This window comes from Brachyhypopomus gauderio, unplaced genomic scaffold (genome assembly GCF_052324685.1).
Source record: "Brachyhypopomus gauderio isolate BG-103 unplaced genomic scaffold, BGAUD_0.2 sc51, whole genome shotgun sequence".
NCBI lineage: Eukaryota > Metazoa > Chordata > Actinopteri > Gymnotiformes > Hypopomidae > Brachyhypopomus > Brachyhypopomus gauderio.
Window position 1 is genome coordinate 269,168 of NW_027506876.1, and position 27,147 is coordinate 296,314.

General features: G+C 40.9%; 8 non-coding genes across 8 annotated transcripts; all 8 read left to right on the plus strand.

Annotated features, from left to right (window-relative positions):
- Nucleotides 1–1,406: 1,406 nt before the first annotated feature.
- Nucleotides 1,407–1,479, plus strand: trnav-aac (transfer RNA valine (anticodon AAC)). The gene has a single exon. It is a non-coding gene; the product is annotated as a tRNA-Val (tRNA).
- Nucleotides 1,480–1,918: 439 nt separating this feature from the next.
- Nucleotides 1,919–1,991, plus strand: trnav-aac (transfer RNA valine (anticodon AAC)). Its single transcript has one exon. It is a non-coding gene; the product is annotated as a tRNA-Val (tRNA).
- A 1,661-nt stretch (nucleotides 1,992–3,652) lies between these two features.
- trnav-aac (transfer RNA valine (anticodon AAC)) lies at nucleotides 3,653–3,725 on the plus strand. The gene has a single exon. It is a non-coding gene; the product is annotated as a tRNA-Val (tRNA).
- A 439-nt stretch (nucleotides 3,726–4,164) lies between these two features.
- On the plus strand, nucleotides 4,165–4,237 carry trnav-aac (transfer RNA valine (anticodon AAC)). The gene has a single exon. It is a non-coding gene; the product is annotated as a tRNA-Val (tRNA).
- Nucleotides 4,238–5,386: 1,149 nt separating this feature from the next.
- On the plus strand, nucleotides 5,387–5,459 carry trnav-aac (transfer RNA valine (anticodon AAC)). The gene has a single exon. It is a non-coding gene; the product is annotated as a tRNA-Val (tRNA).
- Nucleotides 5,460–5,898: 439 nt separating this feature from the next.
- trnav-aac (transfer RNA valine (anticodon AAC)) lies at nucleotides 5,899–5,971 on the plus strand. The gene has a single exon. It is a non-coding gene; the product is annotated as a tRNA-Val (tRNA).
- Nucleotides 5,972–7,632: 1,661 nt separating this feature from the next.
- trnav-aac (transfer RNA valine (anticodon AAC)) lies at nucleotides 7,633–7,705 on the plus strand. The gene has a single exon. It is a non-coding gene; the product is annotated as a tRNA-Val (tRNA).
- Nucleotides 7,706–8,144: 439 nt separating this feature from the next.
- On the plus strand, nucleotides 8,145–8,217 carry trnav-aac (transfer RNA valine (anticodon AAC)). The gene has a single exon. It is a non-coding gene; the product is annotated as a tRNA-Val (tRNA).
- Nucleotides 8,218–27,147: the final 18,930 nt, after the last annotated feature.

The following is a 27,147-nucleotide window of genomic DNA, read 5'->3' on the forward strand; positions in this document are numbered from 1 at the left end:
GGTTGATTTGTAGACGTTTGTGTTATAAAGGGATCGAATGATGTCAACATTTGGTGTTTGGATGTAAATGTTTTGTCTTAAAGCAGAGTAGACCTACTGCTTAGCCATTGTTGACATGATGACTTCCATGCTCTGATTGTATGAGGAAACGCCCACGAGAGATGTGCCCATTCAGACAAGCAAGGTTTCTGTAGTGTAGTGGTCATCACGTTCGCCGAACACGCTAAAGGTCCCTGGTTCGATACCAGGCAGAAACATGCTTCTTGATAGAATTACAAACACACCACTGCTGTTTAGTGGTTTGTTGCCAGTGTAAAGGCTATCAGGGAGCTCTTCCCTTTAGATCCTCAAAGTGAGCTCTCAGTCTCATGTGATCGATACAAGAATGTTCTAAATCGCCATGTACCTTGATAGCAGTACTAATGCAATCGGTTCAATCAAAATGAAACTCAGTGGAAACGTGCCTAGTGCTTTGTCATGTTGTCTCCCAACGTAGAAAACTCATGCTACTTGGTTGATTTGTAGACGTTTGTGTTATAAAGGGATCGAATGATGTCAACATTTGGTGTTTGGATGTGAATGTTTTGTCTTAAAGCAGAGTAGACCTACTGCTTAGCCATTGTTGACATGATGACTTCCATGCTCTGATTGTATGAGGAAACGCCCACGAGAGATGTGCCCATTCAGACAAGCAAGGTTTCTGTAGTGTAGTGGTCATCACGTTCGCCGAACACGCTAAAGGTCCCTGGTTCGATACCAGGCAGAAACATGCTTCTTGATAGAATTACAAACACACCACTGCTGTTTAGTGGTTTGTTGCCAGTGTAAAGGCTATCAGGGAGCTCTTCCCTTTAGATCCTCAAAGTGAGCTGTCAGTCTCATGTGATCGATACAGGAATGTTTTAAATCGCCATGTACCTTGATAGCAGTACTAATGCAGCCGGTTCAATCAAAATGAAACTCAGTGGAAACGGACCTAGTGCTTTGTCATGTTGTCTCCCAACGTAGAAAACTCATGCCACTTGGTTGATTTGTAGACGTTTGTGTTATAAAGGGATCGAATGATGTCAACATTTGGTGTTTGGATGTGAATGTTTTGTCTTAAAGCAGAGTAGACCTACTGCTTAGCAAGTGTTGATCGGTTCAATCAAAATGAAACTCAGTGGAAATGTACCTAGTGCTTTGTCATGTTGTCTCCCAACGTAGAAAACTCATGCTACTCGGTTGATTTGTAGACGTTTGTGTTATAAAGGTATCGAATGAAGTCAACATTTGGTGTTTGGATGTGAATGTTTTGTCTTAAAGCAGAGTAGACCTACCGCTTAGCCATTGTTGACATGATGACTTCCATGCTCTGATTGTATGAGGAAACGCCCACGAGAGATGTGCCCATTCAGACAAGCAAGGTTTCTGTAGTGTAGTGGTCATCACGTTCGCCTAACACGCGAAAGGTCCCTGATTCGATACCAGGCAGAAACATGCTTCTTGATAGAATTACAAACACACCACTGCTGTTTAGTAGTTTGTTGCCAGTGTAAAGGCTATCAGGGAGCTCTTCCCTTTAGATCCTCAAAGTGAGCTGTCAGTCTCATGTGATCGATACAGGAATGTTTTAAATCGCCATGTACCTTGATAGCAGTACTAATGCAGCCGGTTCAATCAAAATGAAACTCAGTGGAAACGTACGTAGTGCTTTGTCATGTTGTCTCCCAACGTAGAAAACTCATGCTACTCGGTTGATTTGTAGACGTTTGTGTTATAAAGGGATCGAATGATGTCAACATTTGGTGTTTGGATGTGAATGTTTTGTCTTAAAGCAGAGTAGACCTACTGCTTAGCCATTGTTGACATGATGACTTCCATGCTCTGATTGTATGAGGAAACGCCCACGAGAGATGTGCCCATTCAGACAAGCAAGGTTTCTGTAGTGTAGTGGTCATCACGTTCGCCTAACACGCAAAAGGTCCCTGGTTCGATACCAGGCAGAAACAAGCTTCTTGATAGAATTACAAACACACCACTGCTGTTTAGTGGTTTGTTGCCAGTGTAAAGGCTATCAGGGAGCTCTTCCCTTTAGATCCTCAAATTGAGCTGTCAGTCTCATGTGATCGATACAGGAATGTTTTAAATCGCCATGTACCTTGATAGCAGTACTAATGCAGCCGGTTCAATCAAAATGAAACTCAGTGGAAACGTACGTAGTGCTTTGTCATGTTGTCTCCCAACGTAGAAAACTCATGCTACTCGGTTGATTTGTAGACGTTTGTGTTATAAAGGGATCGAATGATGTCAACATTTGGTGTTTGGATGTGAATGTTTTGTCTTAAAGCAGAGTAGACCTACTGCTTAGCCATTGTTGACATGATGACTTCCATGCTCTGATTGTATGAGGAAACGCCCACGAGAGATGTGCCCATTCAGACAAGCAAGGTTTCTGTAGTGTAGTGGTCATCAAGTTCGCCGGACACGCTAAAGGTCCCTGGTTCGATACCAGGCAGAAACATGCTTCTTGATAGAATTACAAACACACCACTGCTGTTTAGTGGTTTGTTGCCAGTGTAAAGGCTATCAGGGAGCTCTTCCCTTTAGATCCTCAAAGTGAGCTCTCAGTCTCATGTGATCGATACAAGAATGTTCTAAATCGCCATGTACCTTGATAGCAGTACTAATGCAATCGGTTCAATCAAAATGAAACTCAGTGGAAACGTGCCTAGTGCTTTGTCATGTTGTCTCCCAACGTAAAAAACTCATGCTACTTGGTTGATTTGTAGACGTTTGTGTTATAAAGGGATCGAATGATGTCAACATTTGGTGTTTGGATGTGAATGTTTTGTCTTAAAGCAGAGTAGACCTACTGCTTAGCCATTGTTGACATGATGACTTCCATGCTCTGATTGTATGAGGAAACGCCCACGAGAGATGTGCCCATTCAGACAAGCAAGGTTTCTGTAGTGTAGTGGTCATCACGTTCGCCGAACACGCTAAACGTCCCTGGTTCGATACCAGGCAGAAACATGCTTCTTGATAGAATTACAAACACACCACTGCTGTTTAGTGGTTTGTTGCCAGTGTAAAGGCTATCAGGGAGCTCTTCCCTTTAGATCCTCAAAGTGAGCTGTCAGTCTCATGTGATCGATACAGGAATGTTTTAAATCGCCATGTACCTTGATAGCAGTACTAATGCAGCCGGTTCAATCAAAATGAAACTCAGTGGAAACGGACATAGTGCTTTGTCATGTTGTCTCCCAACGTAGAAAACTCATGCCACTTGGTTGATTTGTAGACGTTTGTGTTATAAAGGGATCGAATGATGTCAACATTTGGTGTTTGGATGTGAATGTTTTGTCTTAAAGCAGAGTAGACCTACTGCTTAGCAAGTGTTGATCGGTTCAATCAAAATGAAACTCAGTGGAAATGTACCTAGTGCTTTGTCATGTTGTCTCCCAACGTAGAAAACTCATGCTACTCGGTTGATTTGTAGACGTTTGTGTTATAAAGGTATCGAATGAAGTCAACATTTGGTGTTTGGATGTGAATGTTTTGTCTTAAAGCAGAGTAGACCTACCGCTTAGCCATTGTTGACATGATGACTTCCATGCTCTGATTGTATGAGGAAACGCCCACGAGAGATGTGCCCATTCAGACAAGCAAGGTTTCTGTAGTGTAGTGGTCATCACGTTCGCCTAACACGCGAAAGGTCCCTGATTCGATACCAGGCAGAAACATGCTTCTTGATAGAATTACAAACACACCACTGCTGTTTAGTAGTTTGTTGCCAGTGTAAAGGCTATCAGGGAGCTCTTCCCTTTAGATCCTCAAAGTGAGCTGTCAGTCTCATGTGATCGATACAGGAATGTTTTAAATCGCCATGTACCTTGATAGCAGTACTAATGCAGCCGGTTCAATCAAAATGAAACTCAGTGGAAACGTACGTAGTGCTTTGTCATGTTGTCTCCCAACGTAGAAAACTCATGCTACTCGGTTGATTTGTAGACGTTTGTGTTATAAAGGGATCGAATGATGTCAACATTTGGTGTTTGGATGTGAATGTTTTGTCTTAAAGCAGAGTAGACCTACTGCTTAGCCATTGTTGACATGATGACTTCCATGCTCTGATTGTATGAGGAAACGCCCACGAGAGATGTGCCCATTCAGACAAGCAAGGTTTCTGTAGTGTAGTGGTCATCACGTTCGCCTAACACGCAAAAGGTCCCTGGTTCGATACCAGGCAGAAACAAGCTTCTTGATAGAATTACAAACACACCACTGCTGTTTAGTGGTTTGTTGCCAGTGTAAAGGCTATCAGGGAGCTCTTCCCTTTAGATCCTCAAATTGAGCTGTCAGTCTCATGTGATCGATACAGGAATGTTTTAAATCGCCATGTACCTTGATAGCAGTACTAATGCAGCCGGTTCAATCAAAATGAAACTCAGTGGAAACGTACGTAGTGCTTTGTCATGTTGTCTCCCAACGTAGAAAACTCATGCTACTCGGTTGATTTGTAGACGTTTGTGTTATAAAGGGATCGAATGATGTCAACATTTGGTGTTTGGATGTGAATGTTTTGTCTTAAAGCAGAGTAGACCTACTGCTTAGCCATTGTTGACATGATGACTTCCATGCTCTGATTGTATGAGGAAACGCCCACGAGAGATGTGCCCATTCAGACAAGCAAGGTTTCTGTAGTGTAGTGGTCATCAAGTTCGCCGGACACGCTAAAGGTCCCTGGTTCGATACCAGGCAGAAACATGCTTCTTGATAGAATTACAAACACACCACTGCTGTTTAGTGGTTTGTTGCCAGTGTAAAGGCTATCGGGGAGCTCTTCCCTTTAGATCCTCAAAGTGAGCTCTCAGTCTCATGTGATCGATACAGGAATGTTCTAAATCGCCATGTACCTTGATAGCAGTACTAATGCAATCGGTTCAATCAAAATGAAACTCAGTGGAAACGTGCCTAGTGCTTTGTCATGTTGTCTCCCAACGTAGAAAACTCATGCTACTTGGTTGATTTGTAGACGTTTGTGTTATAAAGGGATCGAATGATGTCAACATTTGGTGTTTGGATGTGAATGTTTTGTCTTAAAGCAGAGTAGACCTACTGCTTAGCAAGTGTTGATCGGTTCAATCAAAATGAAACTCAGTGGAAATGTACCTAGTGCTTTGTCATGTTGTCTCCCAACGTAGAAAACTCATGCTACTCGGTTGATTTGTAGACGTTTGTGTTATAAAGGTATCGAATGAAGTCAACATTTGGTGTTTGGATGTGAATGTTTTGTCTTAAAGCAGAGTAGACCTACCGCTTAGCCATTGTTGACATGATGACTTCCATGCTCTGATTGTATGAGGAAACGCCCACGAGAGATGTGCCCATTCAGACAAGCAAGGTTTCTGTAGTGTAGTGGTCATCACGTTCGCCTAACACGCGAAAGGTCCCTGATTCGATACCAGGCAGAAACATGCTTCTTGATAGAATTACAAACACACCACTGCTGTTTAGTAGTTTGTTGCCAGTGTAAAGGCTATCAGGGAGCTCTTCCCTTTAGATCCTCAAAGTGAGCTGTCAGTCTCATGTGATCGATACAGGAATGTTTTAAATCGCCATGTACCTTGATAGCAGTACTAATGCAGCCGGTTCAATCAAAATGAAACTCAGTGGAAACGTACGTAGTGCTTTGTCATGTTGTCTCCCAACGTAGAAAACTCATGCTACTCGGTTGATTTGTAGACGTTTGTGTTATAAAGGGATCGAATGATGTCAACATTTGGTGTTTGGATGTGAATGTTTTGTCTTAAAGCAGAGTAGACCTACTGCTTAGCCATTGTTGACATGATGACTTCCATGCTCTGATTGTATGAGGAAACGCCCACGAGAGATGTGCCCATTCAGACAAGCAAGGTTTCTGTAGTGTAGTGGTCATCATGTTCGCCTAACACGCAAAAGGTCCCTGGTTCGATACCAGGCAGAAACAAGCTTCTTGATAGAATTACAAACACACCACTGCTGTTTAGTGGTTTGTTGCCAGTGTAAAGGCTATCAGGGAGCTCTTCCCTTTAGATCCTCAAATTGAGCTGTCAGTCTCATGTGATCGATACAGGAATGTTTTAAATCGCCATGTACCTTGATAGCAGTACTAATGCAGCCGGTTCAATCAAAATGAAACTCAGTGGAAACGTACGTAGTGCTTTGTCATGTTGTCTCCCAACGTAGAAAACTCATGCTACTCGGTTGATTTGTAGACGTTTGTGTTATAAAGGGATCGAATGATGTCAACATTTGGTGTTTGGATGTGAATGTTTTGTCTTAAAGCAGAGTAGACCTACTGCTTAGCCATTGTTGACATGATGACTTCCATGCTCTGATTGTATGAGGAAACGCCCACGAGAGATGTGCCCATTCAGACAAGCAAGGTTTCTGTAGTGTAGTGGTCATCAAGTTCGCCGGACACGCTAAAGGTCCCTGGTTCGATACCAGGCAGAAACATGCTTCTTGATAGAATTACAAACACACCACTGCTGTTTAGTGGTTTGTTGCCAGTGTAAAGGCTATCAGGGAGCTCTTCCCTTTAGATCCTCAAAGTGAGCTCTCAGTCTCATGTGATCGATACAAGAATGTTCTAAATCGCCATGTACCTTGATAGCAGTACTAATGCAATCGGTTCAATCAAAATGAAACTCAGTGGAAACGTGCCTAGTGCTTTGTCATGTTGTCTCCCAACGTAAAAAACTCATGCTACTTGGTTGATTTGTAGACGTTTGTGTTATAAAGGGATCGAATGATGTCAACATTTGGTGTTTGGATGTGAATGTTTTGTCTTAAAGCAGAGTAGACCTACTGCTTAGCCATTGTTGACATGATGACTTCCATGCTCTGATTGTATGAGGAAACGCCCACGAGAGATGTGCCCATTCAGACAAGCAAGGTTTCTGTAGTGTAGTGGTCATCACGTTCGCCGAACACGCTAAACGTCCCTGGTTCGATACCAGGCAGAAACATGCTTCTTGATAGAATTACAAACACACCACTGCTGTTTAGTGGTTTGTTGCCAGTGTAAAGGCTATCAGGGAGCTCTTCCCTTTAGATCCTCAAAGTGAGCTGTCAGTCTCATGTGATCGATACAGGAATGTTTTAAATCGCCATGTACCTTGATAGCAGTACTAATGCAGCCGGTTCAATCAAAATGAAACTCAGTGGAAACGGACATAGTGCTTTGTCATGTTGTCTCCCAACGTAGAAAACTCATGCCACTTGGTTGATTTGTAGACGTTTGTGTTATAAAGGGATCGAATGATGTCAACATTTGGTGTTTGGATGTGAATGTTTTGTCTTAAAGCAGAGTAGACCTACTGCTTAGCAAGTGTTGATCGGTTCAATCAAAATGAAACTCAGTGGAAATGTACCTAGTGCTTTGTCATGTTGTCTCCCAACGTAGAAAACTCATGCTACTCGGTTGATTTGTAGACGTTTGTGTTATAAAGGTATCGAATGAAGTCAACATTTGGTGTTTGGATGTGAATGTTTTGTCTTAAAGCAGAGTAGACCTACCGCTTAGCCATTGTTGACATGATGACTTCCATGCTCTGATTGTATGAGGAAACGCCCACGAGAGATGTGCCCATTCAGACAAGCAAGGTTTCTGTAGTGTAGTGGTCATCACGTTCGCCTAACACGCGAAAGGTCCCTGATTCGATACCAGGCAGAAACATGCTTCTTGATAGAATTACAAACACACCACTGCTGTTTAGTAGTTTGTTGCCAGTGTAAAGGCTATCAGGGAGCTCTTCCCTTTAGATCCTCAAAGTGAGCTGTCAGTCTCATGTGATCGATACAGGAATGTTTTAAATCGCCATGTACCTTGATAGCAGTACTAATGCAGCCGGTTCAATCAAAATGAAACTCAGTGGAAACGTACGTAGTGCTTTGTCATGTTGTCTCCCAACGTAGAAAACTCATGCTACTCGGTTGATTTGTAGACGTTTGTGTTATAAAGGGATCGAATGATGTCAACATTTGGTGTTTGGATGTGAATGTTTTGTCTTAAAGCAGAGTAGACCTACTGCTTAGCCATTGTTGACATGATGACTTCCATGCTCTGATTGTATGAGGAAACGCCCACGAGAGATGTGCCCATTCAGACAAGCAAGGTTTCTGTAGTGTAGTGGTCATCACGTTCGCCTAACACGCAAAAGGTCCCTGGTTCGATACCAGGCAGAAACAAGCTTCTTGATAGAATTACAAACACACCACTGCTGTTTAGTGGTTTGTTGCCAGTGTAAAGGCTATCAGGGAGCTCTTCCCTTTAGATCCTCAAATTGAGCTGTCAGTCTCATGTGATCGATACAGGAATGTTTTAAATCGCCATGTACCTTGATAGCAGTACTAATGCAGCCGGTTCAATCAAAATGAAACTCAGTGGAAACGTACGTAGTGCTTTGTCATGTTGTCTCCCAACGTAGAAAACTCATGCTACTCGGTTGATTTGTAGACGTTTGTGTTATAAAGGGATCGAATGATGTCAACATTTGGTGTTTGGATGTGAATGTTTTGTCTTAAAGCAGAGTAGACCTACTGCTTAGCCATTGTTGACATGATGACTTCCATGCTCTGATTGTATGAGGAAACGCCCACGAGAGATGTGCCCATTCAGACAAGCAAGGTTTCTGTAGTGTAGTGGTCATCAAGTTCGCCGGACACGCTAAAGGTCCCTGGTTCGATACCAGGCAGAAACATGCTTCTTGATAGAATTACAAACACACCACTGCTGTTTAGTGGTTTGTTGCCAGTGTAAAGGCTATCGGGGAGCTCTTCCCTTTAGATCCTCAAAGTGAGCTCTCAGTCTCATGTGATCGATACAGGAATGTTCTAAATCGCCATGTACCTTGATAGCAGTACTAATGCAATCGGTTCAATCAAAATGAAACTCAGTGGAAACGTGCCTAGTGCTTTGTCATGTTGTCTCCCAACGTAGAAAACTCATGCTACTTGGTTGATTTGTAGACGTTTGTGTTATAAAGGGATCGAATGATGTCAACATTTGGTGTTTGGATGTGAATGTTTTGTCTTAAAGCAGAGTAGACCTATCAATCAATCAATCAAATTTTATTTATATAGCGCTTTTTACAACAGTTGTTGTCACAAAGCAGCTTTACAAGTGCCGAGTCCAAGCCCCCAGTGAGCAAGCCAAGGGCGACAGTGGCAAGGAAAAACTCCCTAGTTTTTTGCATGAGGAAGAAACCTTGAGAGGAACCAAGACTCAGGGGGGGAACCCATCCTCCTCTGGCCGACACCGGTCACCATGACAACAACAACAACAATTTAGACAGAAAGAAGAGAAAGAAAATGAAAAATATGTAATAATGTCCATCATGATGTATGCATCCGGTTAGGCAGGAGGTGGCTGGCTCAGGATGGATCGCTGGTCTCCTCATCTCATTATTCCTCAAACAGGCGGGCAGCCATGTGGAGAAATGAAACAGGGAAAATTAGCTCTGTATGAGGACATATACAGGACAGGTAAAATTATAAACATTTCCGGAGTGTGGCAGCAACTCCGGCATTTAGTTAAATTATTACAGCCTAGCTAAAAAGGCAGAACCAGAAGGTAACATAGGCTTGGGGGCATTCTGAGACAATGGCATCCGTCCACTGCACTGTCAACAAACTTGAGTGACCACGAGCAGTGACAGGACGACAGCACCAGCGCCCCAGTCTACCATAAAACCCTTTGTCTATGAACCCCTGGATCTGTACTTTTATCTAAGGGGGATATTAATTATCAAACGCTAAACTAAATAAGTGGGTTTTCAACCTAGACTTAAAGATTGTGACTGTGTCGGAGTCCCGGACACATTTAGGAAGATTATTCCAAAGCTGGGGGGCCTTACAAGAAAAGGCTCTTCCCCCTGCTGTTACCTTATTAGGGTTCACACACATAGTGTGGGAAACCTATTGTTATTGCTCGGATTTTTCTTTCTTATTATTAGGGCTCCGAGCACCAAAGGTGCTGGAGGCCTATTGTAATTGTTAGGATTTTTCTCCTTATTAGGGTTCACACACGTAGTGTGGGAAACCTATTGTTATTGTTAGGTTTTTTCTTCTTTCTTATTAGGGTTCACACACGTAGTGTGGGAAACCTATTGTTATTGTTAGGTTTTTTCTTCTTTCTTATTATTATTATTATTTTTCTCCGCATAAAACGCATACTGCAGCCTAAACCGTAAGGCCCAGGAAGACCAAACTTGGCAGACTGGTGTAGTCTGTTTGCGGGACCGTGCTAAAGTACAGAGACCCACATTGGCCTGATGGTGGCGCTATAGCGCAGCATTTTGCGTTTTGGTCCATATCTCCCACCCCGTAGGTCGTAGAAACAAAATTCCACTTCAGGTGCATTCCTTGGCTCCAGACAAACAAAAAAGCCTCAAGAACCATTAAGCTCCGCCTACTTAGATTTTTGCTAATTTGCACAATATGCAAAACCTACTTTTTCATACTAGTCCCTGGTTTTTCATCTGATCACCACAATCTTGGTGTCAAAATATTCACAAGAATCTCATTATCAAGGAACATCAACAAAACTGTGACATTGGTATACAGTCTGGTTGTCACATGTCAATCAATAGCTCTGAGGCGTGGCCAAATTGACTTCAGCAGCTATATCTCAGCAATGCTTTGACCTATCTTTATGAAAATTTATCAGTTGTTAGGGCACATGACTCAGAGGTCACAGGTCAAAGCTGGCCACGATTGTCCAATAGGGGGCGCTATAACATGGGGAAATTTGTTTCTCAGAAACCATTAGTCACATCAAGCCCAAACTTTACAGGCATCATCAGGGGCCCAAGTGGTATCAAGGCACACAATGATGACCTCATCACTCAAAAAACATGGCCGCCATGAGCCAATTAATTTTTATTTGAATTAATTGGCCATTTGACAGACTTACCATGGGCCAATCAACATGAAACCTCATCACTGTGCATATCCCAGGACTATGTGTCATACTGTGCAGTGTTGAAACATTTGGCCACTAGGTGGCGCTATTTGTGAAAATCATGCATAACTCCTCCAAATTTTCACTTAGGAACATGCAACTTGTTTCTTTTTATACCTTGCAGTAGACCTGACAACTTTGCAATTACAAGTCCTATTAAAAAATGCATACTTTTGTCACATTCATCAATTGTTTGAAAATAGCTCTTTAAGAACTAGTCCTAGGAATTTGATCCAATGATGGCAAAAATGGCATAGGCATAATCTGTAGACACTGTAGTTAACTAAATATGGAAAAAATGTTGCATTTTTATTTGTCTGATTGGTCAATTTTTCCATTATATCCTTCTGGCCATGCCATAAATGACCTTTATTGCTATAACTCATAAACCATGTAAGTGATCAACTCCCAATTTGAAAGGCTTTTATACACTGAGGTCCTTGTGAGGTAGGCCAAGTTTGGTTCAAATTGGCCTGTCGGAGGCGCTACAGTACCCAAAAACCTGAGAAATCATAAAAACTCACGCAGCAATCTTGTTATGCAGAATACAGACAAGTAATGGGGCTTGTATGATTCAGATCAATGAGGTCTATAACATTGCAATTACATCTCATAACAAAAAGTGCACTGCCTGACCAGAAATGAACCTTTTAATTCACCAAAATGTCATTGCATTACTGAGATTAATGAGATATCAGTATGATAGTACTTGGGCTCCATCTAGTGGCCAAACACCGAAACTGACTGAAAACAATTGCTCACATGAAACACCACACAAACGCACACAAAGCTGATCTCAGCATGTGATTTAGTTCTGTGATCTGAATCATTTTGCCAATACACATTATTTTGATCCTTTTGGGCCTTTAGTGCCTCAATTGAATTGAATGTTTTGTCACATTGATTTACTTATGCATTTTTTCCACTCAAACAGCTTCTATTCACTTTTGGGTCTAAAGGACCTATTGGGCTTCTTTTTGCCTGTTGAGGCCAAGAGGCCAATTTGTTAGTCTAAAAGACCTTTTGGGCTTTTTTGCCTTTTTTTGTGTGAACCCGCCAATCGCCGCTTGCGGCTATATTTATTATTATTATTTTTCTCCGCATAAAACGCATACTGCAGCCTAAACCGTAAGGCCCAGGGAGACCAAACTTGGCAGACTGGTGTAGTCTGTTTGCGGGACCGTGCTTAAGTACAGACATCCAAATTGGCCTGATGGTGGCGCTATAGCACAGCATTTTGCGTTTGGGTTCATATCTCCCACCCCGTAGGTCGTAGAAACAAAATTCCACTTCAGGTGCATTCCTTGGCTCCAGACAAACAAAAAAGCCTCAAGAACCATTAAGCTCCGCCTACTTAGATTTTTGCTAATTTGCATAATATGCAAAACCTACTTTTTCATACTAGTCCCTGGTTTTTCATCTGATCACCACAATCTTGGTGTCAAAATATTCACAAGAATCTCATTATCAAGGAACATCAACAAAACTGTGACATTGGTATACAGTCTGGTTGTCACATGTCAATCAATAGCTCTGAGGCGTGGCCAAATTGACTTCAGCAGCTATATCTCAGCAATGCTTTGACCTATCTTTATGAAAATTTATCAGTTGTTAGGGCACATGACTCAGAGGTCACAGGTCAAAGCTGGCCACGATTGTCCAATAGGGGGCGCTATAACATGGGGAAATTTGTTTCTCAGAAACCATTAGTCACATCAAGCCCAAACTTTACAGGCATCATCAGGGGCCCAAGTGGTATCAAGGCACACAATGATGACCTCATCACTCAAAAAACATGGCCGCCATGAGCCAATTAATTTTTATTTGAATTAATTGGCCATTTGACAGACTTACCATTGGCCAATCAACATGAAACCTCATCACTGTGCATATCCCAGGACTATGTGTCATACTGTGCAGTGTTGAAACATTTGGCCACTAGGTGGCGCTATTTGTGAAAATCATGCATAACTCCTCCAAATTTTCACTTAGGAACATGCAACTTGTTTCTTTTTATACCTTGCAGTAGACGTGACAACTTTGCAATTACAAGTCCTATTAAAAAATGCATACTTTTGTCACATTCATCAATTGTTTGAAAATAGCTCTTTAAGAACTAGTCCTAGGAATTTGATCCAATGATGGCAAAAATGGCATAGGCATAATCTGTAGACACTGTAGTTAACTAAATATGGAAAAAATGTTGCATTTTTATTTGTCTGATTGGTCAATTTTTCCATTATATCCTTCTGGCCATGCCATAAATGACCTTTATTGCTATAACTCATAAACCATTTAAGTGATCAACTCCCAATTTGAAAGGCTTTTATACACTGAGGTCCTTGTGAGGTAGGCCAAGTTTGGTTCAAATTGGCCTGTCGGAGGCGCTACAGTACCCAAAAACCTGAGAAATCATAAAAACTCACGCAGCAATCTTGTTATGCAGAATGCAGACAAGTAATGGGGCTTGTATGATTCAGATCAATGAGGTCTATAACATTGCAATTACATCTCATAACAAAAAGTGCACTGCCTGACCAGAAATGAACCTTTTAATTCACCAAAATGTCATTGCATTACTGAGATTAATTAGATATCAGTATGATAGTACTTGGGCTCCATCTAGTGGCCAAACACCGAAACTGACTGAAAACAATTGCTCACATGAAACACCACACAAACGCACACAAAGCTGATCTCAGCATGTGATTTAGTTCTGTGATCTGAATCATTTTGCCAATACACATTATTTTGATCCTTTTGGGCCTTTAGTGCCTCAGTTGAATTGAATGTTTTGTCACATTGATTTACTTATGCATTTTTTCCACTCAAACAGCTTCTATTCACTTTTGGGTCTAAAGGACCTATTGGGCTTCTTTTTGCCTATTGAGGCCAAGAGGCCAATTTGTTGGTCTAAAAGACCCTTTGGGCTTTTTTGCCTTTTTTTGTGTGAACCCGCCAATCGCCGCTTGCGGCTATATTTATTATTATTATTCTTTTTCTGCCTTAAAACGGATCGCACAGCCCAAACCGTAAGGCCTACAGACTTGAAACTTGGTCAATAGGTAGTAGTCCCTCCCGCTACTCAGGCGCAAGACGCCAGCCAAATCCGCCCATAGGTGGCGCTACAGCGCACGCAAACGCATTCAAGTAAATTGCCAGTACCACGTATGTCCTAAATTAAAAATTTTTTCATATACATGTTCCTTGTCTCCAAACCTACCAAAAAGCCTCAAGAACCCATAAGCTCCGCCTACTTCGTTTTCGAGCTAATTTGCATAATATGCAAAATCGCACACATTTTTGAGAGCTAACTAGTCCCTGGATTTTTCACATACATGCACATATGTGGTATCAAAACGTTCAGAAGAGTCTGAACTTTAATAATCTTTAACAAAAAATGCACATTTCTGCACATGGGCGTGGCCACATGCCACACAAGTCAAGGGGCAAAAATTTCACAGCCAAAAATGCACATTTTCTGCTGTATCTCATGCATACTTTTACATATTCACACCAAATTTCATATACATGTACCTGTTGGGCGTCTACACCTGCCCATACATTTTGGCACACATTCACACCTAGGGGGCGCTATAACTGCCAAAAAACTCTCCTGCACACACCGATTGGCCAAATAACACGAAACTTGGTATGCATCATCTACATGCACCTCTGAGACAGGTCCTAGGTCTGCACCATCATATGTCCAATATGGCCGCCACCATCGACCAATTAGCTGTCAGTATACAATTTCACAAGCTTTACAAGCTTTACATATGTCAATTGACCTGAAACTCACATGGCATGTTCAGGTGCACACCCTCTAAGACATACTGGGGTATGATGGCAATTGCACCACTAGGTGGCGCTATACTAGAAACTCCTGAATTACGCCCACATAGTATGACATAAAACAACAAACTTGGACTCATATGATTCTACGTAGAATCCTTAACAACTTTGTAATTGCAAGTGCTTTACAAAAATGTACGGATTTTCACATATTATCAAATATGTATAATTTCCACTTTCCATACTACGCCTAGGATTTTCACTCCATCACCTCAAATCACACCTTGATATACTTAGCAGACTATGCAATGCAAATGTTGTGCAAAAAATCCTAAGATTTCCACAAATTTTTATTTTTCATATGCATCACAATGGTACCATCATAACACATCAAATTCATATTTTAATAACTCCGCTATAGTATGTCCTATGTTTATGAAAATTGACATGCACATTCACATGACCATTGAGGTGATATGTGCCAAGTTTGAGCTAAATCCGTCCACAAATGACTCTACAGTGAATATTTTCAATTTCCATACTCAGCAGTGCAAGGAGCGGTAGAGAGCCTTTTGCAGGCACGCACGCTCTCATTCTCGCAGACGCAGAGTGCCCCTCTCATCCACTCCCCCCACACTCCCCCAACCTTCTAACACTTAACAACCCATGTCTCTGTCTCCCCCTCCCTCTCTCTATTTCACATGCACTCACTTCTCACACACGCAGAGTGCCCCTCTCATCCACTCCCCCCCACACTCCCCCAACCTTCTAACACTTAACAACCCATGGTCTCTGTCTCCCCCTCCCTCTCTCTATTTCACATGCACTCACAGAAAAAACAGGCCTCCCTATAAGCTTCACATACACACTGCCTTAGCCATGCCTACTCATACATTAGAGTAACACATATAAACACCTAATTCACACACACACACACACACACATACACCTACTTATGTGTATGCATCACAAATTGAGCACATACACTGTCATGTCAGACATGTGAGTTCACTGTGACAACTAAGACTGCCCATTATATGCAATCACTCACACACATACACAGCTCTAACTGATGAAAACAAACATTATCACACCAAACCCCTCTCTCTCTCTATTACACATGCACACACATGCACTGGCCTACCAATAGGTTTCACATACACACTGGCCTAGCCATATCTACTATGCCTTCGCCGCAGGCATGCAAGTCGGTACCTATGCCACTTGCGAGGAGCCCGCTCATTGCCGCTTGCGGCTATATTTATTATTATTATTTTTCTCCGCATAAAACGCATACTGCAGCCTAGACCGTAAGGCCCAGGGAGACCAAACTTGGCAGACTGGTGTAGTCTGTTTGCGGGACCGTGCTAAAGTACAGAGACCCACATTGGCCTGATGGTGGCGCTATAGCGCAGCATTTTGCGTTTTGGTCCATATCTCCCACCCCGTAGGTCCTAGAAACAAAATTCCACTTCAGGTGCATTCCTTGGCTCCAGACAAACAAAAAAGCCTCAAGAACCATTAAGCTCCGCCTACTTAGATTTTTTGCTAATTTGCATAATATGCAAAACCTACTTTTTTATACTAGTCCCTGGTTTTTCATCGGATTTGTTCAATCTTGGTGTCAAAATATTCAGAAGAATCTCATTATCAATAAATTTGAACAAAATTGTTACATTTGCATACAGTGTCGTTGTGACATGTCAATCAATAGCTCTGAGGCGTGGCCAAATTCACTTCAGCAGCTATATCTCAGCAATGCTTTGACCTATCTTTATGAAAATTTATCAGTTGTTAGGGCACATGACTCAGAGGTCACAGGTCAAAGCTGGCCACGATTGTCCAATAGGGGGCGCTATAACATGGGGAAATTTGTTTCTCAGAAACCATTAGTCACATCAAGCCCAAACTTTACAGGCATCATCAGGGGCCCAAGTAGTATCAAGGCACACAATGATGACCTCATCACTCAAAAAACATGGCCGCCATGAGCCAATTAATTTTTATTTGAATTAATTGGCCATTTGACAGACTTACCATTGGCCAATCAACATGAAACCTCATCACTGTGCATATCCCAGGACTATGTGTCATACTGTGCAGTGTTGAAACATTTGGCCACTAGGTGGCGCTATTTGTGAAAATCATGCATAACTCCTCCAAATTTTCACTTAGGAACATGCAACTTGTTTCTTTTTATACCTTGCAGTAGACCTGACAACTTTGCAATTACAAGTCCTATTAAAAAATGCATACTTTTGTCACATTCATCAATTGTTTGAAAATAGCTCTTTAAGAACTAGTCCTAGGAATTTGATCCAATGATGGCAAAAATGGCATAGGCATAATCTGTAGACACTGTAGTTAACTAAATAAGGAAAAAATGTTGCATTTTTATTTGTCTGATTGGTCAATTTTTCCATTATATCCTTCTGGCCATGCCATAAATGACCTTTATTGCTATAACTCATAAACCATGTAAGTGATCAACTCCCAATTTGAAAGGCTTTTATACACTGAGGTCCTTGTGAGGTAGGCCAAGTTTGGTTCAAATTGGCCTGTCGGAGGCGCTACAGTACCCAAAAACCTGAGAAATCATAAAAACTCACGCAGCAATCTTGTTATGCAGAATACAGACAAGTAATGGGGCTTGTATGATTCAGATCAATGAGATCTATAACATTGCAATTACATCTCATAACAAAAAGTGCACTGCCTGACCAGAAATGAACCTTTTAATTCACCAAAATGTCATTGCATTACTGAGATTAATGAGATATCAGTATCATAGTACTTGGGCTCCATCTAGTGGCCAAACACCGAAACTGACTGAAAACAATTGCTCACATGAAACACCACACAAACGCACACAAAGCTGATCTCAGCATGTGATTTAGTTCTGTGATCTGAATCATTTTGCCAATACACATTATTTTGATCCTTTTGGGCCTTTAGTGCCTCAGTTGAATTGAATGTTTTGTCACATTGATTTACTTATGCATTTTTTCCACTCAAACAGCTTCTATTCACTTTTGGGTCTAAAGGACCTATTGGGCTTCTTTTTGCCTATTGAGGCCAAGAGGCCAATTTGTTGGTCTAAAAGACCCTTTGGGCTTTTTTGCCTTTTTTTGTGTGAACCCGCCAATCGCCGCTTGCGGCTATATTTAGGGTTCACACACGTAGTGTGGGAAACCTATTGTAATTGCTGAGATTTTTCTTATTAGGGTTCACACACGTAGTGTGGGAAACCTATTGTAATTGTCGGGTTTTCTTTCTTATTATTAGGGTTCACACACACATAGTGTGGGAACCCTATTGTAATTGTTAGCGTTTTTCTTATTATTATTATTATTATTATTATTATTCTTTTTCCCATTTTGCTGTCTATAAATGATACTGCAGCCTAAACCGTAAGGCCTAGACACACCAAACTTGCCAAACTTGTTCTCTAGGTCAAAAGGACCACACACACTTATAGGGACCCACATCGGCCTGATGGTGGCGCTATAGCACACTATGTGACTTTTTGGCCCATATCTCCCATACCATAAGTCATAGAAACAAAATTCCACTTCCTGTGCATTCCTTGGCTCAATTCAATAGGACATTTCATATACAACTATGAAGCTCCGCCTACTTAGATTTTTTGCTAATTTGCATAATATGCAAAACCTACTTTTGCCTACTACTCCTTGGTTTTTCGTCTGATCACCACAGTCTTGGTATCAAACTACTCAGAAGAATCTCATTATCAAAACCCATCGCCAACATTGTGACATTGCCATACAGCCTGGCTGTCACATGTCAATCAATAGCTCTGAGGCGTGGCCAAATTTACTTCAGCAGCTATATCTCAACAATGCTTTGACCAATCTTCATGAAAATTTATCAGTTGTTAGGACACATGACACAGAGGTCACAGGTCAAAGCTGGCCACGATTGTCCAATAGGGGGCGCTATAACATGGGAAAAACTGTTTCTCAGAAACCATTAGTCACATCAAGCCAAAACTTTACAGGCATCATCATGGGGTCAAGTGGTATCAAGACACACAATGATGACCTCATCACTCAAAAAACATGGCCGCCATAAGCCAATTAATTTTAATTTTAATTAATTGGCCATTTGACAGACTTACCATAGGTATATACACATGAAACTGACATGGTATGTTCATGTACACACCCTCTAAGACATACTCATGTTAGAAGGGAATTGCACCACTAGGTGGCGCTATACTAGAAAATCCTGAATTTCTCCTACATATTTTCACTTATCAAGAAATGCTTGCACTCATATGATTGTATGCAGAATTCCTAACAACTTTGTAATTACATGTGCTTTGCAAAAATGTACCACTTTTTCACTATTATCAAATATATATAACTTGCCATTTTCATACTAGTCCTAGCATTTTAACTCCATCACCTTAAATCACACCTTGTAATACTCAGCAGACTCTGAAATGCTAAGATTAGCGAAAAAATCCTAAGTTTTTGACAAATTAATATTTTTCATATGCATCACAATGCTACCATCATAACACATCAAATTCCCAGTTCAATAACTACGCCATAGTATGTCTGATTGTTATGGAAATTGAAATCCACATTCACATGACCATTGTGGTGCGATGTGCCAATTTTGAGCCAAATCCGTCCACAAACAGCTCTACAGTGAATATTTTCGTTTTCCATACAAAGCAGTGGAGGGAGGCATACACAGCTGCTAAGCCACACACGCACGTGCCTTTCTCACACACTCTGCCCCCCCCTCCTCCACTCCCCTCACACTCCCCCTTGCTTCCAACACTTTACAACCCATGGGCTCTACCTCCCCCCCCCTCTCTTTCACATGCACTTACAAAAACACAGGCCTCTGTAGCTTTCACACTGCCCTTGCCATACCTACCCATTTCTCTATGAGTAACCCAGATACAAACACACAAACTGACGTTTAGCTTCTGTTTTTGAAAACACACACTCTCTCTCTCTCTCTCTCTCACACACACACACACACACCTACTTATAGGTTTAACATACACACTGCCCTAGCCATGTATACCCATTACTCTTTGACTAAAACACACACACACACACACACACACACACACACACACACACACAGATATTTAACTTTTTTCTCCATACACATTCACACACAGGACTACAATTATGCTTCATATACACAGTTCTCTAGCCATTTCCAACACACTAACTGATGTTTAGCTTATTTTTGTCATCCAAAGACACACTAAGATAATCTCAGCAAGTGATTTAGATCTATTATCTGAATTGTTTTGCCATTACAATGTTTTGTGACCTTTTGGGCCTTGGTGACTCATAAGCCAGTTAAATGGACACTGATACTTCAGAGCACGCTACATGTATTCAAATCCAAGGTTAATTATTTACTCTAAACAATGCTTATACAGGCCCAATTATGTATAGACACATGCAGGCCTTCCTATACTGTTCACATAGATGCAGCCCTAGCCAGATGTGCTATTTCTGTGTCTCCTTTTCTGACACAAGCAGATGTCAGTCATGTCAGTCCAGTCATGTCAGACATAAGTCGTGTCAGTCATATCAGTCATGTCATGCCAGTCATGTCACTCATATCAGTCATGTCATTACAGTCATGCTAGTCATGTCACTCATTCCAGTCATGCCAGTTGTCAGTCATATCAGTCATGTTATTTTTGTTCATCATGCCAGTGAAGTCATTCCAGTCATATCAGTTATGTCAGTCATACCAGTCATGTCAGTCATGTTATGGCAGGCTTTGCAGACTACGTTCATACTTTGAATACACGGACAGTCATGTTAGGCGTGCAAGGTGTGCAAGGAGTGAATTAACAAAGCATAGTCTCTGGCTCCCTGAATCTCTCTCTGTCGGTAATATACAGTCCCAATCATGTATAGACACATGCAGGCCTTCCTATACTGTTCACATAGATGCAGCCCTAGCCAGATGTGCTATTTTTGTGTCTCCCTTTCTGACACACGCAGATGTCATCACACACTATCTGTAGAGCACACACTGGCCAAACCCAAACAGCTTCTTTTCACTTTTATTTTCCAATATCTTTCACACTGTAGGGCCTAGAAACAAAATTCTACTTCTGTTGCATTCCTTGGATCAAGCCAAGATGTACTGCTTAAATAAAAAAACACACAAACACACATACACACAAAGCTAATCACAGCATGTGATTTACTTCTGATCTGAATCATTTTGCCAATTTTTTGGGCTTTTTTGCCTTTTTCGTGTGTGAACCCGCAATTGCCGCTTGCGGCTATATTTATTATTATTATTATTTTTCTCCGCATAAAACGCATACTGCAGCCTAGACCGTAAGGCCCAGAGACACCAAACTTGGCAGAATGGTGTAGTCTCTTTGCGAGACCGTGCCAAAGCACAGAGACCCACATTGGCCTGATGGTGGCGCTATAGCGCACCATTTTGCGTTTTGGTCCATATCTTCCAAACCGTATGGCCTAGAAACAAAATTCCACTTCAGGTGCATTCCTTGGCTTCAGACAAACAAAAAAGCCTCAAGAACCATTAAGCTCCGCCTACTTAGATTTTTTGCTAATTTGCATAATATGCAAAACCTACTTTTTTGTACTAGTCCCTGGTTTTTCATCGGATCACCACAACCTTGGTGTCAAAATATTCAGGAGAATCTCATTATCAACGTTGCTTAAAAACATTTTGAGATTTGCATACAGTCTGGTTGTCACATGTCAATCAATAGCTCCAAGGCGTGGCCAAATTTACTTAAACAGCCATATCTCAGCAACGCTTTGACGGATCTTCATAAAACTTTAACAGTTGTTAGGGCACATGACTCCGAGGTCATAGGTCAAAGCTGGCCACGATTGTCCAATAGGGGGCGCTATAACATGGGAAAAACTGTATCTCAGAAACCATTAGTCACATCAAGCCAAAACTTTACAGGCATCATCAGGGGCCCAAGTGATATAAAGACACACAATGATGACATCATCACTAAAAAAACATGGCCGCCATGAGCCAATTAATTTTTATTTGAATTAATTGGCCATTTGACAGACTTACCATTGGCCAAACAACATGAAACCTCACCACTGTGCATATCTCAGGACTATGTGTCATGCTGTGCAGTTTTAAAACATTTGGCCACTAGGTGGCGCTATTTGTGAAAATCATGCATAACTCCTCCAAATTTTCACTTAGGAACATGCAACTTGTTTCTTTTTATTCCTTGCAGTAGACCTGACAACTTTGCAATTACAAGTCTTTTTAAAAAATGCATAGTTTTGTCACATTCATCTATTGTTTGAAAATAGCTATTTACAAACTAGTCATAGGAATTTGATCCAATTATGGAAAAATTGCTATGAGCATAATCAGTAGACTCTGTAGGTAAAAACTGAGTAAAAAAATGTTGGATTTTTATTTATCTGATTGGTCCATTTTCCCATTATATCATTGTGGCCATGCCATATATGACCTATATTGCTATAACTCATAAACCAGGTATGCAATCAATTCCCAATTTGAAAGGCTTTTATATCCTGAAGTCCTTGTGAGGTATGCCAAGTTTGGTTCAAATAGGCCGGTCGAGGGCGCTACAGTACCCAAAAACCTAAGAAAACATAAAAACTCATGCTGCAATCTTGTTATGCAGAATACAGACAAGTAATTGGTCTTGTATGATCCAGATCAATAAGTTCTATAACATTGCAATTGCATCTTATAACAAAAAGTGCACTGCCTGACCAGAAATGAACCTTTTATTTCACCAAAATGTCATATTGCATTACTGAGATTAATGAGATATCAGTATGATGGTACTTGGGCTCCATCTAGTGGCCAAACACCGAAACTGACTGAAAACTATTGCTCACATGAAACACCACACAAACACACACTAAGCTGATCTCAGCATGTGATTTAGTTCTGTGATCTGAATCATTTTGCCAATACACATTATTTTGATCCTTTTCGGTCTTTAGTGCCTCAACTGAATCTTTTTTTTTTTACATAAAGTACACAGCCTGACCAGAAACTAACCTTTTAATTCACCAAAATGTCCTATTTCATTACTGACATTAATGAGATATCAGTATGGTAGTACTTGGCCTCCATCTAGTGGCCATATTCTGACTGAAAACTTGCTCACATGAAATACCACACAAACACACACAAAGCTGATCTCAGCATGTGATTTAGTTCTGTGATCTGAATTATTTTGCCAATACTCATTATTTTTATCCTTTTGGCCCTTTAGTGCCCCAATTGAACCTTATTTTGCACATTGATTTATTTGTGCATTTTTTCCACTCAAACAGCTTCATTTTCACATTTAGGGTCTAAAGGACCTTTTGGGCCTCTGCCTATTGAGGCCAAGAAGCCTATTCGTGTGTGAACCCGCCAATTGCCGCTTGTTAGGGTTCACACACACAGTGTGGGAAACCTATTGTTATTGTCAGGTTTTTTCTTTCTTTCTTATTATTATTTTTCTACTGATAAAACGCATACTGCAGCCTAGACCGTAAGGCCCAGGGAGACCAAACTTGGCAGGATGGTGTAGTCTCTTTGCGAGACCGTGCTAAAGCACAGAGACCCACATTGGCCTGATGGTGGCGCTATAGCGCACCATTTTGCGTTTTGGTCCATATCTCCCAAACCGTAGGGCCTAGAAACAAAATTCCACTTCTGATGGATTCCTTGGCTCAAGCCAAACAAAAAAGCCTCAAGAACCATTAAGCTCCGCCTACTTAGATTTTTTGCTAATTTGCATAATATGCAAAACCTACTTTTTTATACTAGTCCCTGGTTTTTTATCGGATCACCACAACCTTGGTGTCAAAATATTCAGGAGAATCTCATTATCAAAGTTGCTTAAAAACATTTTGAGATTTGCATATAGTCAGGCTGTCACATGTCAATCAATAGCTCCGAGGCGTGGCCAAATTTACTTAAACAGCCATATCTCAGCAACGCTTTGACCGATCTTCATAAAATTTTAACAGTTGTTAGGGCACATGACTCCGAGGTCACAGGTCAAAGCTGGCCATGATTGTCCAATAGGGGGCGCTATAACATGGGAAAAACTGTTTCTCAGAAACCATTAGTCACATCAAGCCAAAACTTTACAGGCATCATCAGGGGCCCAAGTGATATCAAGACACACAATGATGACATCATCACTCAAAAAACATGGCCGCCATGAGCCAATTAATTTTTATTTGAAATAATTGGCCATTTGACAGACTTACCATTGGCCAAACAACATGAAACCTCACCACTGTGCATATCTCAGGACTATGTGTCATGCTGTGCAGTTTTGAAACATTTGGCCACTAGGTGGCGCTATTTGTGAAAATCATGCATAACTCCTCCAAATTTTCACTTAGGAACATGCAACTTGTTTCTTTTTATTCCTTGCAGTAGACCTGATAACTTTGCAATTACAAGTCCTATTTAAAAATGCATACTTTTGTCATATTCATCAATTGTTTGAAAATAGCTCTTTAAGAACTAGTCATAGGAATTTGATCCAATTATGGCAAAATTGCTATGAGCATAATCAGTAGACTCTGTAGGTAAAAAGTGATTAAAAAAATTTTGGATTTTTATTTTTCTGATTGGTCCATTTTCCCATTATATCATTGTGGCCATGCCATATATGACCTATATTGCTATAACTCATAAACCATGTATGCAATCAACTCCCAATTTGAAAGGCTTTTATATCCTGAAGTCCTTGTGAGGCATGCCAAGTTTGGTTCAAATTGGCCTGTCGGGGGCGCTACAGTACCCAAAAACCTAAGAAAACATAAAAACTCATGCTGCAATCTTGTTATGCAGAATACAGACAAGTAATTGGTCTTGTATGATCCAGATCAATAAGTTCTATAACATTGCAATTGCATCTTATAACAAAAAGTGCACTGCCTGACCAGAAATGAACCTTTTATTTCACCAAAATGTCATATTGCATTACTGAGATTAATGAGATATCAGTATGATGGTACTTGGGCTCCATCTAGTGGCCAAACACCGAAACTGACTGAAAACTATTGCTCACATGAAACACCACACAAAAACACACACAAAGCTGATCTCAGCATGTGATTTAGTTCTGTGATTTGAATCATTTTGCCAATACACATTATTTTGATCCTTTTGGGCCTTTAGTGCCCCAATTGAACATTTTTTTGCACATTGATTTATTTGTGCATTTTTTCCACTCAAACAGCTTCTTTTGGGTCTAAAGGACCTATTGGGTCTATTGCCTATTGAAGCCAAGTGGCCTATTCGTGTGTGAACCCGCCAATTGCCGCTTGCGGCTATATTTATTATTATTTTTCCCCCTGTAAAACGCATACTGCAGCCTAGACCGTAAGGCCCAGAAAGACCAAACTTGCCAGCAAGGTGCAGCAGGTGTGCAATGAGAGAAATAGAGACAGGGACCCACATTGGCCTGATGGTGGCGCTATAGCGCACCATTTTGCGTTTTGGTCCATATCTCCCAAACCGTAGGGCCTAGAAACAAAATTCCACTTCTGATGGATTCCTTGGGTCAAGGCAAATAAAAAATAAATTTGAACCATTAAGCTCCGCCTACTTAGATTTTTTGCTAATTTGCATAATATGCAAAACCTACTTTTTTATACTAGTCCCTGGTTTTTTATCGGATCACCACAACCTTGGTGTCAAAATATTCAGGAGAATCTCATTATCAAAGTTGCTTAAAAACATTTTGAGATTTGCATATAGTCTGGCTGTCACATGTCAATCAATAGCTCCGAGGCGTGGCCAAATTTACTTAAACAGCCATATCTCAGCAACGCTTTGACCGATCTTCATAAAATTTTAACAGTTGTTAGGGCACATGACTCCGAGGTCACAGGTCAAAGCTGGCCACGATTGTCCAATAGGGGGCGCTATAACATGGGAAAAACTGTTTCTCAGAAACCATTAGTCACATCAAGCCAAAACTTTACAGGCATCATCAGGGGCCCAAGTGATATCAAGACACACAATGATGACATCATCACTCAAAAAACATGGCCGCCATGAGCCAATAATTTTTTTTTTGAATTAATTGGCCATTTGACAGACTTACCATTGGCCAAACAACATGAAACCTCACCAGTGTGCATATCTCAGGACTATGTGTCTTGCTGTGCAGTTTTGAAACATTTGGCCACTAGGTGGCGCTATTTGTGAAAATCATGCATAACTCCTCCAAATTTTCACTTAGGAACATGCAACTTGTTTCATTTTATTCCTTGCAGTAGACCTGACAACTTTGCAATTACAAGTCTTATTAAAAAATGCATAGTTTTGTCGCATTCATCTATTGTTTGAAAATAGCTATTTACAAACTTGTCATAGGAATTTGATCCAATTATGGAAAAATTGCTATGAGCATAATCAGTAGACTCTGTAGGTAAAAACTGAGTAAAAAAATGTTGGATTTTTATTTATCTGATTGGTCCATTTACCCATTATATCATTGTGGCCATGCCATTTATGACCTATATTGCTATAACTCATAAACCATGTATGCAATCAACTCCCAATTTGAATGGCTTTTATAACCTGATGTCCTTGTGAGGTATGCCAAGTTTGGTTCAAATTGGCCTGTCGGGGGCGCTACAGTACCCAAAAACCTAAGAAAACATAAAAACTCATGCTGCAATCTTGTTATGCAGAATACAGACAATTAATTGGTCTTGTATGATCCAGATCAATAAGTTCTATAACATTGCAATTACATCTTATAACAAAAAGTGCACTGCCTGACCGGAAATGAACCTTTTAATTCACCAAAATGTCATTGCATTACTGAGATTAATGAGATATCAGTATGGTAGTACTCCATCTAGTGGCCAAACACCGAAACTGACTGAAAACTATTGCTCACATGAAATACCACACAAACACACACAAAGCTGATCTCAGCATGTGATTTAGTTCTGTGATCTGACTCAATTTCCCAATACACATTATTTTGATCCTTTTGGGCCTTTAGTGCCCCAATTGAACCTTTTTTTGCACATTAATTTATTTGTGCATTTTTTTCCACTCAAACAGCTTCTTTTCACATTTAGGGTCTAAAGGACCTTTTGGGCCTCTGCCTATTGAGGCCAAGAGGCCTATTCGTGTGTGAACCCGCCAATTGCCGCTTGCGGCTATATTTAGGGGTCCAAGCACTGAAGGTGCTGGAACCCTATTGTAATTGTTCCGATTATTATTATTATTCTTCTTTTTCTGCCCTAAAACGCGTTGTGCAGACCAAACCGTAACACCTACAGACTTCTCCTTTGGCCAACTTGTAGTACTCCTCTCCGCTACTCAGG